Here is a 17,020-nt window from a genome sequence, read left to right as displayed (position 1 = left end):
AAAACAGGGTCGCGGGAGTTTCGAGAACTCTTGGCACCATACGCAGTTGGGAGCTTGAGAGAGAGAGAGAGAGAGAGAGAGAGGAATGAATACGGCAGCCCACAGTCCGATGGAATCTCGGGCGTAATTATCATAATAATTATATGCCAATTTTGAAATGGGATCATGGCGTGTAAGTAAGGTACGGAAAGCCGCCCCTTCCTTTCGTTCTACCCCCTCTCCTCCCCCTTCTGCGCATAACTGAGAAGTTGGCTCAATTATTTCAATTGAAAGGGGGAAAGAACAATGTACGCGCCTGCAGAGGAAAGGGCCAACGTAATATCTAGTCATTTAAAAGGGGAAAATTACGATGGAAGGGAGGAAAGATCAGAAACATTTTGGGGGAAGATTTCCTATCTTAGTGACAGCGTTTCCGGAAATGAAATGGCCGATTATTGATCTGGGTAAGACATAGAGTGTCATATGAAAGAGTGTGTCACTTTGAAATTATGGAATTAAGTTTTGGTTTTGTTTTACTTGACAAAATACTAAAGATAGCCGTTAGAAATTACAACGTGAACAAAAACACTCTTCGAGACATACCATCAGTCTCTGCATAATACATACAACTGAGCATCTCAAACAACCACCGGCACTCTAACACACTTCATGTAGGGTCGTTTCCAACAAGATATCTACTTTAAGGCCAGTTTACATTAAAGGGACTGTAAAGAAGGCATGGGGGCGAGTAACGTCAGATTCACGTGATTAAAGGAAGGCGTGGTTCAAAGAAACTTAGTTCGTTTTATTTCGAAATGCAGAACTTTGGGTAATTGGCGGTGCAATCTCGCGAAAAACCAAGGACTAAGCGTTCAGTCTCACTTCACGTGGATCGAGTCTTTGGATCATGGTGTCACGTGGTGCCTGTGACGTATTTCAAATAACTTTTAGCCACCCACCGATGCCCTCTTTACAGTCTCTTTAAGGTTTCCAAACTATTTTCATGCCAATTTCCGCTCTTCTAATCGCAGGTAGGTGTGCAATAGACCGATCCATTGATTACATGCCAAGAAACCATAACATAGGGGTTGTTTCCCCTAGCGCCGAAAGGCAACGCCAGACGGAGTCCGAGTTTACTATACGTGCGGGAGGCAGGCGAACTCGCACTGACAACGATGCTAAGATGGGCATGGACTCTCCCTCCTGTTCCTCTTGCTTCTCTAGAGGAATTAACGGAATGTTCTATGTATTCTGTGACTCGGATGACGTGAAGCTTCAATTTGAATCTAATTTTTTCCTGGTGAGCTGATGCGCGTAGGGGCAGTCCGACTTGAGACAACAGTGACAGTGGCAACATGCCCGAAGATGAAGAGGTGAATTTCTTTACCATCTTCTTACTGGTTTTCACCCGTTCTCTAACAAGGCTATAGTCTGTCAAACGAAAGAAGAGCCCTGAGAAATTTGTCCAAATTGGTGTCGCCACCATCGACCCCATAGTTCTTTATCAACTTGTTTTGTTTTGTCAATAGTCGTCTGTAATATAGTCTGCTATTATGTCATTAAAATATATTGCAATGCTAGTTCAACAAAGATAAAACTGGTTTCTTGTCGTTAATTTTGTTTTATATTCTTTAATACTCGATGATCGTAAAAAACCATGAAACATAAACATATTAAATATATATTGCAAAATGTATTGGTTCAATTGCGATTAAGCCTATCTGTTTATAGCAGACTATATTACAGACGACTATTGACAAAACAAAACAAGTTGATAAAGAACTATGGGGTCGATGGTGGCGACACCAATTTGAACAAATTTCTCAGGGCTCTTCTTTCGTTTGACAGACTATAAGACCTTTAAAAAGACGAATGGTAATTGGTCAGCCCGTTGAGAAGAAGTCAAGAACAATGCTGGTGGGGTGAGCCTTTCCTAAAGTTATTTTCAACGACGTTAATTTCAACTCCGATAAATATTTATGAATTACATCTTTGAAAGAAGGATTTCAAACGGCGTCATCAAGATATTAAATAACACAAACAAACTCTTCAATATAAGTTAAGGGTGAGCTGGTCTTAATGAAGTTATATCGTATAGGCAACGGTACAGTACGCCTTTATGTAAACTCACAATAAGCCATCACGTATGCGCGTGATCAAATGCCTGATAGGGTGTTTCTATTTCCTCATCAGTAACGTGTCCTCTTCCATATTCAAAATATAGCCTAACATATTCACGTGTTTTCTAATTGAAACAATTTCATCAGTCGTGCGCTCTTTCCCGTTTGCAGTCTGTATCGATTTGACTCGTCAGCGACTGTTTTCCTCGTTATTTAATTTATACAATCTCTCCGCTCAGTCCGCTGTTCTTCCCTACCGAGCACCGGCTGAAAATGCAAAGCGAGGGACTAGTCATTCGCCAAAATTCTGTACACCTGATTTTTGATTTCTGAATTTTTATACGAATTCCGTTGATTACTGAACGAATTCCTTGATTTCTGTGATTACGATTATTTTAGGTGATTTCCATAATCTTTACACTGATTTCCCGTTATTGCCGCAGATTACTTGTGATTCCTGTTTGAATTCCAGAGATTTTTTGGTGAATGCCGTGATTACCACTGAATTCTTCGTGAATTTCGATGAATGCAATTATTATTTCATTTCTATTTCAACTGATTATGATTTTTATTTTGGATTTTCGAATTTCTCGATTGATTATGTGTGATTATTTCAAGAAATGTGTAATTACCGAGACTTATATTACTAGTAAATAATGTGATTATTTCAGATTTTCTCAAGATTTCATGTGATTTCCAGTGATTATCGGAGATTTCTGATTACCTTTGATCACCCACAAAAATTATTGTGATTACTGATGATTTTCGAAGAATTCTAGAAATCAAGTAATCGATTTCTTCGGTTTTGTACACCTGATTATTCAAGTGACTAACCCCTCGATGCAAAGTGGTACACAGGGTGAAAATCAGTCTGGATACTTCCCCTAATGCGCTGCATGGTGTTACGCGAGGATAATGTGTAAGGGATTTACGCGCTCTTATGGAGCAATTAATATGGGATCATTTCAATTCCGTTCAGTTACACAACACTACACAGATTTAATGTATCTCGTGAAACAATGGGTTACTAATATATGCTTTGTAAGTCCGGTAACCAGCTACTAAAGGTACTTCTCATTTAATTGCTCTACTAGCGTCTGAGAATATCGTTCAAATTATCCCTGAAAAACCGCAATGTTAGTTGAAGAAGTGTGTAGAAATTTTCCACCCTGTACAAAGCTTTTTCTGAAACATTTGGTCACATTCCGGTGATTTATTCTGATAACTTATTCTCTCATTATTTAAAGAGGAAGGAAATTTGGGCTTGGAGTAGAGAGATGAAATCTCCATACGTGTAACGTAGCCTCAGGACCCCCCCTCCCCTCTACGGCAACAAATTCCTCCCAGCATCCTCGGCGTTTTTTTAGGGTTGTAGGTACGAAATTGTCGACAATGCCACCTGTGTTTTAAAAACAGAATCTAGTTCGTGAGAACCAGCTTCAATTTTCAATTGGCGCTACGTGGCAGCGCTTAAAGATGCCCCTCCAAAGGTAGGAACATGCGCAAGGTATACTGGGAGACTCTCATTGACACACGTGAACCACGAACATTGATACTCCGTCTCACCTCTCTCCTCCAAGGTTTGGGTCTAAGGTGGATGTTCTCTCACCATGTTTATCAAATTTTCGGGTACTTACGTACCATAGCATGCGTTTCGACCACAAAATTTTAGTTAATTAGTACACTCTTCAAGGAAACTTTAATATAATATACAAATCATTTCGAGATGATTGTGCGAAAACTTAAAGTTGTTGGATAAGTTTGAGCTTAGATTATGGAGAAGACTCAGAGTTTATCATTCGTTTTAGGACACCATAATTGTTTATATTTTATGTCTGTTTTCCGTTTAAAGGAAACTTTTAGGTAACATAACATTATACCTTAAAAGCACGACCTTTTTCCAAATATAATAGGAAAATTTAAAAAATTATTATCTCTAATTACAAAATAATTAGCATTTAATTGGTCTTGAAAACGAGGGCTACTGTTCCGCCATTGATTTAGTGGCGTCTGCTACCCAAAACCTCTTACCTCTCTCAGCCGGTGAGAATTCAACCAATTCCGCAGGGGTAAGAAGTTCGGTTTAGCAGACGCCAATAAAAACATCTTGACACAGTAGTCCTCGTTTTCAAGACTAATTAAATAGTAATTATTTTTTAATAACAGATATTTTTTTTTGACATTTTTTCTTTTATACTTAGACAAAGACCGTTCTTTTAAGATATAATCTTATGTTACCTGAACTTTTCCTTTAACATAAATTAAACAAGAAAACCAGGATTTGATTCGTTGTGTCGTAAACTTTCATTAGTTCTATTTGATGGTTCTGGCTGGACAAAGGAACCATTTAGTTCTTAAAATTGTACATATAGAAACGCTTGTAGTTTCTAATGGGCATGTAATGTCAAATTTGCTCTGACAATATTAAAATATAACGTAGGTCCCATCCATTGAGCGTCCATAAGATAATGTTAATTTCTGATGAAATTTCCTTAAATTTGAAAAGAAAAAAAAATACTTCATACTCTCCATTAATTCACTCTTTTTCAGGATGGAATACGGTTATGTAAGTAAATGTTCCCCAATTAGGTTAAGGGGTACTTTAAATTATTGGGAACTGGCGCGATGGTTTGTGGCGATAGTGAGACAAACCATTATTATATCTGTTAAAAGGCTCCTCTCACGACATATCGGAGAGAAAGGGGATCGATACGTTTAACTCGGCTTTTCTCCATATTACCTAAGTGCTACGTGACCAATTAGACTCCAAATACATTTCTAGTATACGTTCCGTGCATGATTCTAGAAACGTTTTAAGGGTGATGAAATCTGAAAATCCCAGCACGAAACGTAGTAAGTCGCCTTTTCATAGAATTCAATCCACTTACGCCTATAATTGGATTTCAAATCTACAGTTCCGTAATTTATATTTTAAAATGGAAATCCAATAAGTTTAATGATTTCGTGATTAGAAGTAAGACAGTCTTACATTAAGTCAAATATGTTTAAAGGCTCCTATTCCATCTGAATTTTATCAGAATGGACCGTTCCATTAATAACTTGCAGAGATACCATCACACAGGCAGGAGGCCGTTCACTACACGCGGAAGGCTATAGTCTGTCAAACGAAAGAAGAGCCCTGAGAAATTTGTCCAAATTGGTGTCGCCACCATCGACCCCATAGTTCTTTATCAACTTGTTTTGTTTTGTCAATAGTCGTCTGTAATATAGTCTGCTATTATGTCATTAAAATATATTGCAATGCTAGTTCAACAAAGATAAAACTGGTTTCTTGTCGTTAATTTTGTTTTATATTCTTTAATACTCGATGATCGTAAAAAACCATGAAACATAAACATATTAAATATATATTGCAAAATGTATTGGTTCAATTGCGATTAAGCCTATCTGTTTATAGCAGACTAAATTACAGACGACTATTGACAAAACAAAACAAGTTGATAAAGAACTATGGGGTCGATGGTGGCGACACCAATTTGAACAAATTTCTCAGGGCTCTTCTTTCGTTTGACAGACTATAGTCAACTCGCACTGCCTCTAACAGTGCTTCTTGGCGCTAGGGAAAAACCTAAGATGGCGGCCTCCACTCCTAAGTGTTTGCTTCTCTGTAAGAAGTAATATAGTGGTCTGTTGCACAAAATAAACCAGGATTGTTGATTTTTCAAAAAAAATCAATAAAGTTGATTTTTTTTTTAAATTTAAATCGGATTTTTTTTTATTTTTATAAATTTTATTGATTTTTATTGATTTATTTTATTTTTTTTTATTTTCATTGAATAACTAGTTAGTAAATTACTGAATCTGAAAACCTTTGAGTCAAAATGAACCAAGAGCAAAATAGTCGTCTCAAAGTAGTAAATATTTTTAGTATTTTATTTATTTCCTTTGTTGTTAAAGAACAACTAAGTCGTTTGGAATGTGTTACAACTTCTCAGACACCTCTAATCATCGTCTTTCTTAGACATTTTCTTATTAGGCATGACCAGGAGTTCATAATAGCCCGAAGTACGAAACTGGTCAAAAAGCCCGTAACAACAAAGTTTCGCCGTAAAGCTCAGCGGATTCATACACCGCTTAACTACCAAAGAAATAGTTACCCCATTTTTTAGCGCCCACGCGCATTAACTTACACACTTCCGCTTTAGCACTATTTTTATCTTGTGATTTTGGGAGCGAAAATGGCTCACGTCTGCTTCTGTCGGAACGGTGTAAATTAAGCCTTGGCTAAGAAGTTGGCTTTTAGTCGGGGTTTCTAGTTTTCTACAAAACACTTAAACGATCGTCAATAATGTTTTGTTGTGATATGTGTGAGTGAGAATTCCGTGGTTAAATTAAAACGGTTTTCTACAAATTTATTCCCAGTATCTTTAAAGGGACTGTAAAGAAGGCATCGGCGGGTGGGTACAAAAAAGGAGAGGCGTGGTTCAAAGAAGCTTAGTTCGTTTTATTTCGAAAACCACCACTTCATGGAATTGGCGCTGCAATCTCGCGAAAAACAAGGACTAGATGTCCAGTTCCACTCCATGAGGAGTCTTTGTATCTTGGCATCACGTGATGTCTGTGACTTATTTCAAATAATTTTTACCCACCCGCCGATGACTTCTTTGCAGTCCCTTTAATATAAGAATTGCAACGTGTTTCTACGTCCATCATATCGCCATTTTTCTTTTCGACGGAGGTCCCAGCCAACGGAAGTTTTGGAACGAAAACCTAGCAGCATAGATAGCACTACGATATACTGTAAGGTTACATGTCCATAAACAGGCTAATCCATTCTATGCACAACGACAGAATCTTGTTGTTCGCGACTTTTACCATCAGCTCTATGGCCAGTTTCATACTTCCCCCCGAAGGGGGGTTATTATGAACTCCTGGTATGACTAAGTTATGTTATTTTTTAAATATGTCGCACTTAAGTCACTCATAATTATTTACACGAAATAATGTAGCTTTCATGGAATGTTTTACAATGTATATTTATATTTTGTAGCGTTGTCACTATACTGAAACGATGATATTTTGATAGTTTATATACGTCTGATAGGTAAGGTAGGTTACCGTAAGTGAGCAACGACTTATCCGTTTGCGTCCAGCAAATATTCGATAAGTGCAGTGATGTGATATTACTTCATCAATATATAATCGACGTGTCTCCAGCGCCATAAAGAAATACGAAGAAGAAAGTGCTATTTACTCAAGGTGGGCTTTCAAAGGTGCGTGTTCAAAACTCTGGCTTTTTTCTCGCACCTTCATGATTTAAGCTCTCAGCACGCGCCTTTGAAAACCCACCTTCAGAGTAGCAAAAGTGTAGTGCCGTCTACACGGACTCTAACGTAATAAAATCACAATATAGTAACCTTTGCTAGTGGTAAACGTTTCTCGACTAGCGCAGGTGAGCTTTAATGTTGTTTTATGGAGTTTAATATCGACATTTTTGACATGGTATGCAGGATACAGTTGCTGTCAAAATTGGTAAACATTAGGTCCCTGAAGGTTATTATATGGGGTTAATAAAATACCACTATATTTTGGGCAGTCAACTGCAATGAAAGCTTTTGCCTTCGACCTTATAGAGGCACGCTTTAGGAATGGAGCGTATTCAAAGGGGTTAAGCAAATTAATTCGGTGTAGAACACGGTCATAAAACAAGAACGATATAGGAAGGGAATTCCTTTTTAAAAAGATATAGCCATTTCGAAAAGAGAAGGCCCGTGGAGAATGAGATGCCTGGTGTGTATATACGTAATAACTAAATCAATAATTTAAAATAAGCTTCTGATAAATGGGCCAGAAGATACTTTTCTTCGTGGAGAAAGGGGCGGATTGAGACCTGGCCTTACTCTTGCGGGTCCTCCTTTCTTTACCGTATACAACGTACATACACTGATACCGTGTACCGATGGGTGAAGAAACATTTGTCTGCCGAGTCATTTTTACGTCTTACAAGATGTTAGTAGCCCCGGATGTTTCATTCGTGAAGGGACCGTAACCATAGAAACGCTGTCAATCTTACTATAAGAGGAAAAATAGAAAACAAGCTAAATAAGTCGCGAAACATATCCCTCGAACCATGCACCAAGTTCATTTTAAAATCTCCGAGTGCTGAACTTTGCAAGATTGTTTTCGTGTAGAACGGTACAGGTCTACGAGGGTTTTTAAATGGAGTAATGTTAAACATACCATGGATAGATTTAATTTTAGAAGTAGGAATGGAGGGCAGAGTAATCTGGGCGCGCATCAAAGTCCCGGACCCCCTTCCCCGGGACGGGGGGAGGTATGAAAGAAGAGGCGGTGTCATCCCTTACAAAAATCTTCTTAAGAACTCTTAAGAAAATTCCTTGGGAAATTTCTTTGGAAATCCTTAAGGCGTTCTTTAGGAAATTGGGGAATATTGGCCTCTTTTTCTTTGGAAATTACTTTGGAAATATCTTTGGAATTTTCTTGGGAAATATCTTTGGAATTTCCTTGCGAAATATCTTTGGAATTTTCTTGGGAAATATCTTTGGAATTTTCTTGGGAAATATCTTTGGAATTTTCTTGGGAAATATCTTTGGAATTTTCTTGGGAAATATCTTTGGAATGTTCTTGGGAAATATCTTTGGAATTTCCTTGGGAAATATCTTTGGAATGTTCTTGGGAAATATCTTTGGAATTTCCTTGGGAAATATCTTTGGATTTTTCTTGGGAAATATCTTTGGAATTTCCTTGGGAAATATCTTTGGAATTTTCTTGGGAAATATCTTTGGAATTATCTTGGGAAATATCTTTGGAATTCTCTTGGGAAATATCTTTGGAATGTTCTTGGGTAATATCTTTGGAATTTTCTTGGGAAATATATAGAGAAGTGGGTAAATTAATTTAGCCACTTGAAACGAGGATAGTTCTTACATGCAGAACCATATCCCAATACAGGAAGTGTAGTTCTTTTACGCTGAACTACACCCCTTATAGAGAGGGAAGTTCTCGCATGCAGAGTTGAAGTTGCTTTAAAAGTCAGACATTTAATCGACTTATTAAAAACATCCGTAAACGGCAGAAAGTTTTAAACCTTGTGCAATTGTATGGGGTACTAAGTGGGTTTTGGAGGCTTTAACGGCCAAGCAGTAGATACAGACGTCGTTGTTAAATTTAATAATGTATATTCACTGATAGTTTTTCGAGTATCAGAAACGCGTTTAACCTAATTTCCTCTACAATGTTTTTAAAAAAATATTTATTTTGGACTCTAATTACGCTCGAAATAAAGATAAAACATGCCATAAGAGAATTAAGCAAAAATTCCGACTGACAGCTTAGATTCCCTGTAAATCTAAACATAACGATTTTAATTACTCTTATTTTACTTTTAATCTATTTTATCCTTTACATAAACACCTCACGGATTATTGAAGGCAAAAAAATATAATAAAAAAATAGGTAAATGTAACATTCCATTTCAGCGCTTGCCTAGCCTTAGCTACGGGACAAGCCTTCGTGAAACGTTTTTAATTTTTTTAACCATCAAGTTAATGTCTATCTAGGAAAACTTTAGCTAAACAATTTGGGTAAAAATATTTTGAGATAATTATATGTAAAGCATAATTGCAATATATCTGGCCCTTTGAAATTAATCTCTTGAATTCCAAACGAATTTCGTTGGAAGATAAACCCTAGATCTTCTCTGGAAAACCAACCCTAGAGCTTCATTGGACATTTATCTCAATAATGCTAACGAATTTCTTTTGGAAATAAACCATGGACCTTCTTTGGAAATTGATCTGAAGAATTCTAAAGAATTTCGTTGGAAAATATTCCCTAGACATTCTTTGGAAATTTATCTCAAGCATTTCTAAAGAACTTCTTTGGAAAACAACCCCTAGACCTACTTTGGAAATTTATCCCTAGAATTCCTAAATAATTTCGTTACAAAATAATACCAAGAAATTCTTTGGAAATTTATCTCTAGACTTCCAAAAGAGTTTCTTTAGAAAGTAATCCCAAGACATTCTTTGGAAATTTATCTCTAGAATTCCTAAAGAATTTCTTTCGAAAATAATCCCAAGACCCTCTTAGGAAATTTATCTCTAGAATTCCTAAAGAATTTCTTTAGAAAATAGTCCCTAGACCTTCTTAGGAAATTCATCTTTAGAATTCCTAAAGAATTTCTTTAGAAAATAGTCCCAAGACATTCTTTGGAAATTTCAGAATTCCTAAAGAATTTCTTTAGAAAATAATCCCTAGACCTTCTTAGGAAATTTATCTTTAGAATTCCTAACGAATTTCTTTAGAAAATAATCCCAAGACATTCTTTGGAAATTTATCTCTAGAATACCTAAAGAATTTCTTTAGAAAATAATCCCTAGACCTTCTTAGGAAATTTATCTTTAGAATTCCTAAAGAATTTCTTTAGAAAATAATCCCTAGACCTTCTTAGGAAATTTATCTTTAGAATTCCTAAAGAATTTCTTTAGAAAATAATCCCTAGACCTTCTTAGGAAATTTATCTTTAGAATTCATAAAGATTTTCTTTAGAAAATAATCCCAAGCCATTCTTTGGAAATTTATCTCAAGAATTCTTTAGGAAATTCCATGGAAGTCTTTGGAAATAGTTTCTTTGGAAAATGATCCCAAGGGCTCCGTAGGGTTCCAAAGAAATTCCTTTAGAACTCTTAAGAAGATTTTTGTAAGGGATAGCGACAGAAGCAAAAAGGAATTACGTATTTTTGGCCGTCCCCGTCAGAAACGTCATCAAAACGTAGTTTAAAACTGAGCCAATGAGATAATTTAAACTTTTCGTTACGTGTTGGAGGGAGGGGCTCTATACTGGGCTATGAGTCGGACAGAAGTAAATACTAACCGTTCTCCATTCCTACTTCTAAAGTTAAATCTATCCCTGAACATACTCAAACCCAATTTTACAATCTAAAGAGGCAGGGAGCATTCTGATGAGCAACTAGAAATTTATTGTGCCCATCGACAATTAAACGAAAATTCTGATTTCGATCACGAATTAACTGACTATCTGTGATTCAAATATATTTATGACAAGCTTGACATCATTATATTAATCGCTTTTCTATCTTTTGATATAGAAAAGCCGACCCATGAAAAAACCAGGATTTTCTGCAGCGATTCCTAATCATCTTGTATGCTCTCGTAAGACCTCCTTTTTATTTTGCTCGAGGCAAAGACTGGCTTGTTAATATTAGATCCACTTAAATATCCTTCCTGGTAGGAAAATTCATCCCATGATCTCACTAACCGTTCTAAAAAAAGTACTTACTAAATCATATGGCTGGCTATAGTTTATTTTCCTTAATTGGGAAGACAAACAGGGAAATCTTGATTATGGATACGATCCCCTTACGATAAACAAACTATTTTCTTAGAATTAAATACAAACGCATTGAGACTAAATAAGGAAGACAACCTCGCAATAGGCAAAATGGAAGGCATACACGTGTACCCTAACCGTGAAGGCAGTATTATAACTTAAAGGGACTGCAAAGAAGGCATCGGCGGGTGGGTAAAAATTATTTGAAATACGTCACAGACATCACGTGATGCCAAGATACAAAGACTCCTCATGGAGTGGAACTGGACATCTAGTCCTTGTTTTTCGCGAGATTGCAGCGCCAATTCCATGAAGTGGTGGTTTTCGAAATAAAACGAACTAAGCTTCTTTGAACCACGCCTCTCCTTGGTCACGTGCCTCTGACGTATTTCAAATAATTTTTACCCACCCGCCGATGCCTTCTTTACAGTCCCTTTAATGGGTCTAATAACTGTGCTTAATCTGAATATATCTCATTCACTACTTTGAGTTAAGGGCGGCGATTATCTTCAAAATCTATTAAATATAATTTAAGAAAGGTCAATCTTCGGTAAAGTGACACCTTCCCATTATAGTCCTGGTTCTTTCTGCTACGGTAGGTTTCGAGACAACTGCGATGAACGAAATTGTACCCATTAGCTCCTATGAGACCTTTAACAATATTTACTCATCGATCTCCACATCCAGAATGAGAGTTTGACCATGTGGTAATTATTCCAGCTGTGGATGGGTTTCTTTAGTTCCAAGCTGTGACTCGCTTTTGCCAATCATTAACAATGGTGCGGTCGATAATAATCCGTCCCCGACATGTCCTGCAATGCGAATGCGGTAGTGACACTCTGGGATAGAAGACATCCATACGCTGGGTGTCCAAAGAGATAGGCATATTGCAGGAAAACTACGCCTACGTAGCGCTAGTTCACTAGAAGACACAAGTGTCTGCTTTCTGGGATTTAGCACTACGTAACGTGAAAACCTTTCCATAAATTCGATCACCATGTGTCCGAAGAGGGGTATATTTAAGGTAACACTACCACCACGTAGCGCTGGTTCGAATGAAGGCACAATTGCCTTCTTTTTGTGACCTAGCCCTACGTAACTTGAAAACACTTCCATAGTTTTGAGCGCCATCTGTCCATTTGCTGGGAAGCTACAACTACGTAGCGCCAGTTCACTTGAAGGCACAAGTGTCTTCTTTCTGTGACTTAGGGCAACGTAACCTGGAAACCCCTCCATAAATTCGAGCGCCATGTGTCCAAAGAGAGGTACATTTGCAAGAAAACTACAACTGCGTAATGCTAGTTTACTTGAAGGCACAAGTGTTTTCATTCAGTGACCTAGTACTACTTTGCCTAAAAAATACACTTCAATTCATGATACTGCCAACAGGCATCAGTGCAGAAGATTTCATGAAATCTCGGAGCTTTCAAGACATAAAGGAGTAAAGAAATTTATATATAGGTGGCGCCATTAAAAGCATTTTGCTGTTCAGATACAGAAGGTTTCTTTTGTAAACACGTTCCAAACGCGGAGCAAATAAAAGGCGGCCGTGACGCTCGGAAGCCGCCCACCAGAAGAAAAACGACTCCTTGAATCGAAGCTGCTTTGACGTTTACATCGCTTATTGAAAAAACTCTAGGCCATAAAGTAGGCGTTACATTTTTTAGACACTATGGTATGCCGCTACTGAGCGAGTTATTATTGATACATTTTGATGAATCTATATGGAAAAGAACCTAGAGCAAAACTGATGTTGCTAGCTGATATACGCACCGAAATTGAAGAAAAAATGCATTTTTTTATATATGTTTATATTTTTCCGCCCCTCTTTAAGATCTTGGTATAAAAAGGTCATTTTTATACCATGATCTGAGCAAAAACGATACAGTTTTCTGGCTTCAAGGTGCCGGCGAATGACCGTATGCATGGATTTTCTTTTAAAGCAAATGTTAATTTTAAAGGCCTACTTCTTAGACAACGTTACAGTCCATCGTAGTGCTAAAATGCACAGAGGAGAGAGCTATGCTAGGACTATTACCAAAAGCATATAGATTTTAAAGCGAAAAGTATACTTCGTTGAACCTGCTCACGTCGTGTAATATGAGAAGCCCTTCTTTATCCAATAATAATGTCGACCCCACTCTGCGTATGATTACCTTCCCGACCGAGGCATAGGGAACAAGCTGTTAATAGGCTCATAAAGCAACAGTACCAAAAATTAACGCTTGGATCGTCAGTATCATGTATTACTTTCTATAAACCTGTGACGTCAAGAAGCTCTTCCCTGTGATTGGTTAGTTTTTGTAGGCGGTTGAGCGGAGGGTAGTTTGTTTCACATTTACAGCCAAAGGCAGGGAATTGCTATGAAGAGTACTTTTTGTTTTTATTTCTATATACTTTTGCTATTACTGGATCTTTGAAGAACAAAGGTGTTTCCACAAATCCAGTGTCTAGTACACTACACTACATGGGCCATGTCGCGTTTTGGTTATTTTGCTCATCAAAATGGCTTGCGGACAAATATATAAAATACAAAGACCTGCTATAGAGTATAGCTAACTATTGTGCAAAATTTCAATCGAATCGGTTGGAACGTGGATCTGGGGTGGGTTGGGAATTTTTGCTCGCAGCTTTGTAAAATTTAGTCACGTGACAAACGAACCATGGAACGTCCTAGAATCTTAACCAGAATACTCTCCAACTTGTGGGCCTAAGGACTGTCGGATGAGTAAAGAAAGAACACCCCATTTCCTTAAAGTTTTTCGTCCGTTTTTAGAACCATAAGTTCATATATTATCTTCCATAAGTTTGTCACTGGTTAATGAGAGTTTGTCATGAAGTGACGTAGGAGAAACGTCATAGATTCTCGTAAAGCGACGCCTGGTGAGGATCTGTCAAAGGTTTAATATGGACTAAATAGGAAGATGGGCTGCGTGTAATCAAATCACGCTTGTCGTTCTCGAACTAGCTCTCAGTAAGTCTCAGGCATTACGAAGTATAAGAAGTGTCATACTTATGGAACATATCTTATGAACTTATGTTAGAACATACGCCAGCCACTTTTGAATTTTCCTAAGATAATCAGATTTTGGAACTGTAAGTGAGGCCCTATGGTAAAATTTGTCCAGAGTCTTAAACTGTCAAAAACGTCGTTATAAAACAGTATCAGAGCGAAATACGCATATACTATAGGTTTCTTACGATCTTCTTGCACTATTAAGGAGCTAGGAAAACCTTTCGGATTATTTTCTCATTTTGTTTTTCGCTTTAAAATCTCTAAACTCCTCTTGGGAGTGTAAAAAAAGATGGTAGGAAAAAACCTTTAGCTTAAAGTCTCTCATACGCGGTAGATCTAATTTTCTTTTGTTTCGCCTGTGGGATGTCTTTGCTCTGAATTATAGCTCCCTCTTCCGTAGCTATGTTTCCTTTTTACCCCCATCTAGAAAGAGGTATTGATTGTACACCCACTTAGTAATGCTCTTTGGTAGTATGTTTTTTCTTGGCTGCAACGTCGACTCAAGGATCGCGTAGACATGATCTTTTAACGATTCTAGGGTACGGGGCATTGTATTTGAAGCCGATAAGGGTTTTTCATTCAATTCCCATTTACCCGAGGTTCCTATTATTCGTGGAATCATTGTGAGACTGCGGTTTGCTTTAATGGAAGGTCTTTCATAATAGCAGCAATTGAAATTCAAACTGCGAATCTTTTTTAAATGTACCCAGTGATGGTTTTCGTAATGATAATTTTTGTTTTAATTGCCTTCACTTTTAATGAATTCGAGGAGATGATTATTTTGATTTAATCAGTCATTTTCTGATTATGTAAGGACTAATTATGGTTTTTAAACACTTCATGTCAGATGAATTAATGGCGCCATAACGATGGTGACATAAGTCTGCCTTTTATGGTTGTTTTAATGGTAATATCAGAAGGGGGATAATGGAAGAAGGATGACACCCTGTATCCTCTTAATACTTTAGTTATGTAACGTCATTCTTCTCAGGCTTTCCCGCTCATCAAACTTCAAATGGGCATCGCACCGTGCTAGGGTGAATTCTATAAGTGCTTACCACTAAATCCCCAGCAATCAAGCCACAAACCTTGATTGTCTTGACGTGGGACAAAAATCCACAAGCGCATGCACCTTGCCAAATAGTAAAACGCCAATAGAGTAATGATGGGGGAACTATTTATCGCGTATGTGATTCGGTTTAGTAACCTTGCTCCAAATGGAAAATAATGTCGGTAAGAATCACGTTACAATTACCCCACTTTATGGTACACTTCTCTCGAAGAAAAGTATTATATACTTCTGTATATCTGCCTGAATTTATTTTTTTTTCACCAAGAAGTACCTAACTGACTAACCAATTTGAGGTAGACCAAAAGGTTTTTTTTAAATAATTGCCGATGTTAAATTTTCATCTAATTTAGGAGTTTTTTTACATCTTCCTCATATCAGCTGACGGATAGTAAAACGGTCCATAATTATCCAAGTTATTGGCAAATGGCGTAAAACAGTTATTTGGCAAAAAATATCCTTTGCGGATTACCCCGCATAGACCATGAGATTTCGGAGGTTGCTGGCAGAGAAAGCAATTCCTTCAAGTTTTAAGGTTCGATGATAAAAAATAAAGTACAAGGCAGAGTTTTCAGCTGTAAAACTTTTAAGAAATGGGGAGGGGGTGGAGGGGGGTTGATAGATGGTTATTTCAACTTCCGGCGTCTCTCCTAATTGTTCTTTCGGATATCGTCTGGATGCGAGAAAAAGGAAGAAAAACGTACAGCGTTAACATTTGGCTATTTTGAAAAAAGGTTTCGTAGAAATATTTTTATTTTTACCTCTCCGAGTGACGTATGTCACGGAGAGGTTCTAATTTCGACGTGTCTGTCTGTGTGTGTTGTTATTGACTTACACTCCAGGGGACCGCGTTCGCAGTTTTCAAATCGGAGCAAACGTTTTCCCAAATTCCGGACCGCATTTACAGTTCCCGGAAATTTGGAAAATTGAATTCCACTTACAATGGCTATTATCCATTGCCTATCTAACACCACTATCCTCAGGCCATTTGTTCATCTTACTGACTTCTATAATCCACCTTCATCTGCTCTTTGTCCATCCCACATGAACACCAGTCTGTACACACTGGCTTCTACACACCACCGTTTTCTGGTCTTTGTCCATCCCACTTGGACACCAGTCTGTACACACAGGCTTCTACACACCACCATCTTCTGGTCTTTGTCCATCCCACATGGAACACCAGTCTGTAAACACTCCCCTGTAACAAAATCGACGTTGGACCGACGTAGTCGGGTCGAGGTCCAACCAACACTGACGTAAAAGCGACGGTAAACTTTCATTTCGACCGTCGAAATGTCCTATCCGTTTAAGCGTCGGCCCGACTTCCGGTCATAGAAATTTTGCCAGCACTTTAACCGACTCTAAAAAGTAAGCGTGTCCAGCTCTTACCTTATCAAACAAGAAGCCGGCTTTGTTATCTGGTTCTGGTCGGATTATTAATCTAATTGAGGTCGGATTTATGGCTTGTTTGTGGTCGGATTTATGGCTTGTTTGTGGTC

The sequence above is a fragment of the Phalangium opilio genome, unplaced genomic scaffold, assembly GCF_054372755.1.
Source record: "Phalangium opilio isolate 3A_F unplaced genomic scaffold, DU_Popi_V2 ptg000075l_1, whole genome shotgun sequence".
Lineage (NCBI taxonomy): Eukaryota > Metazoa > Arthropoda > Arachnida > Opiliones > Phalangiidae > Phalangium > Phalangium opilio.
Note: the sequence above shows the minus strand (reverse complement) of the source record.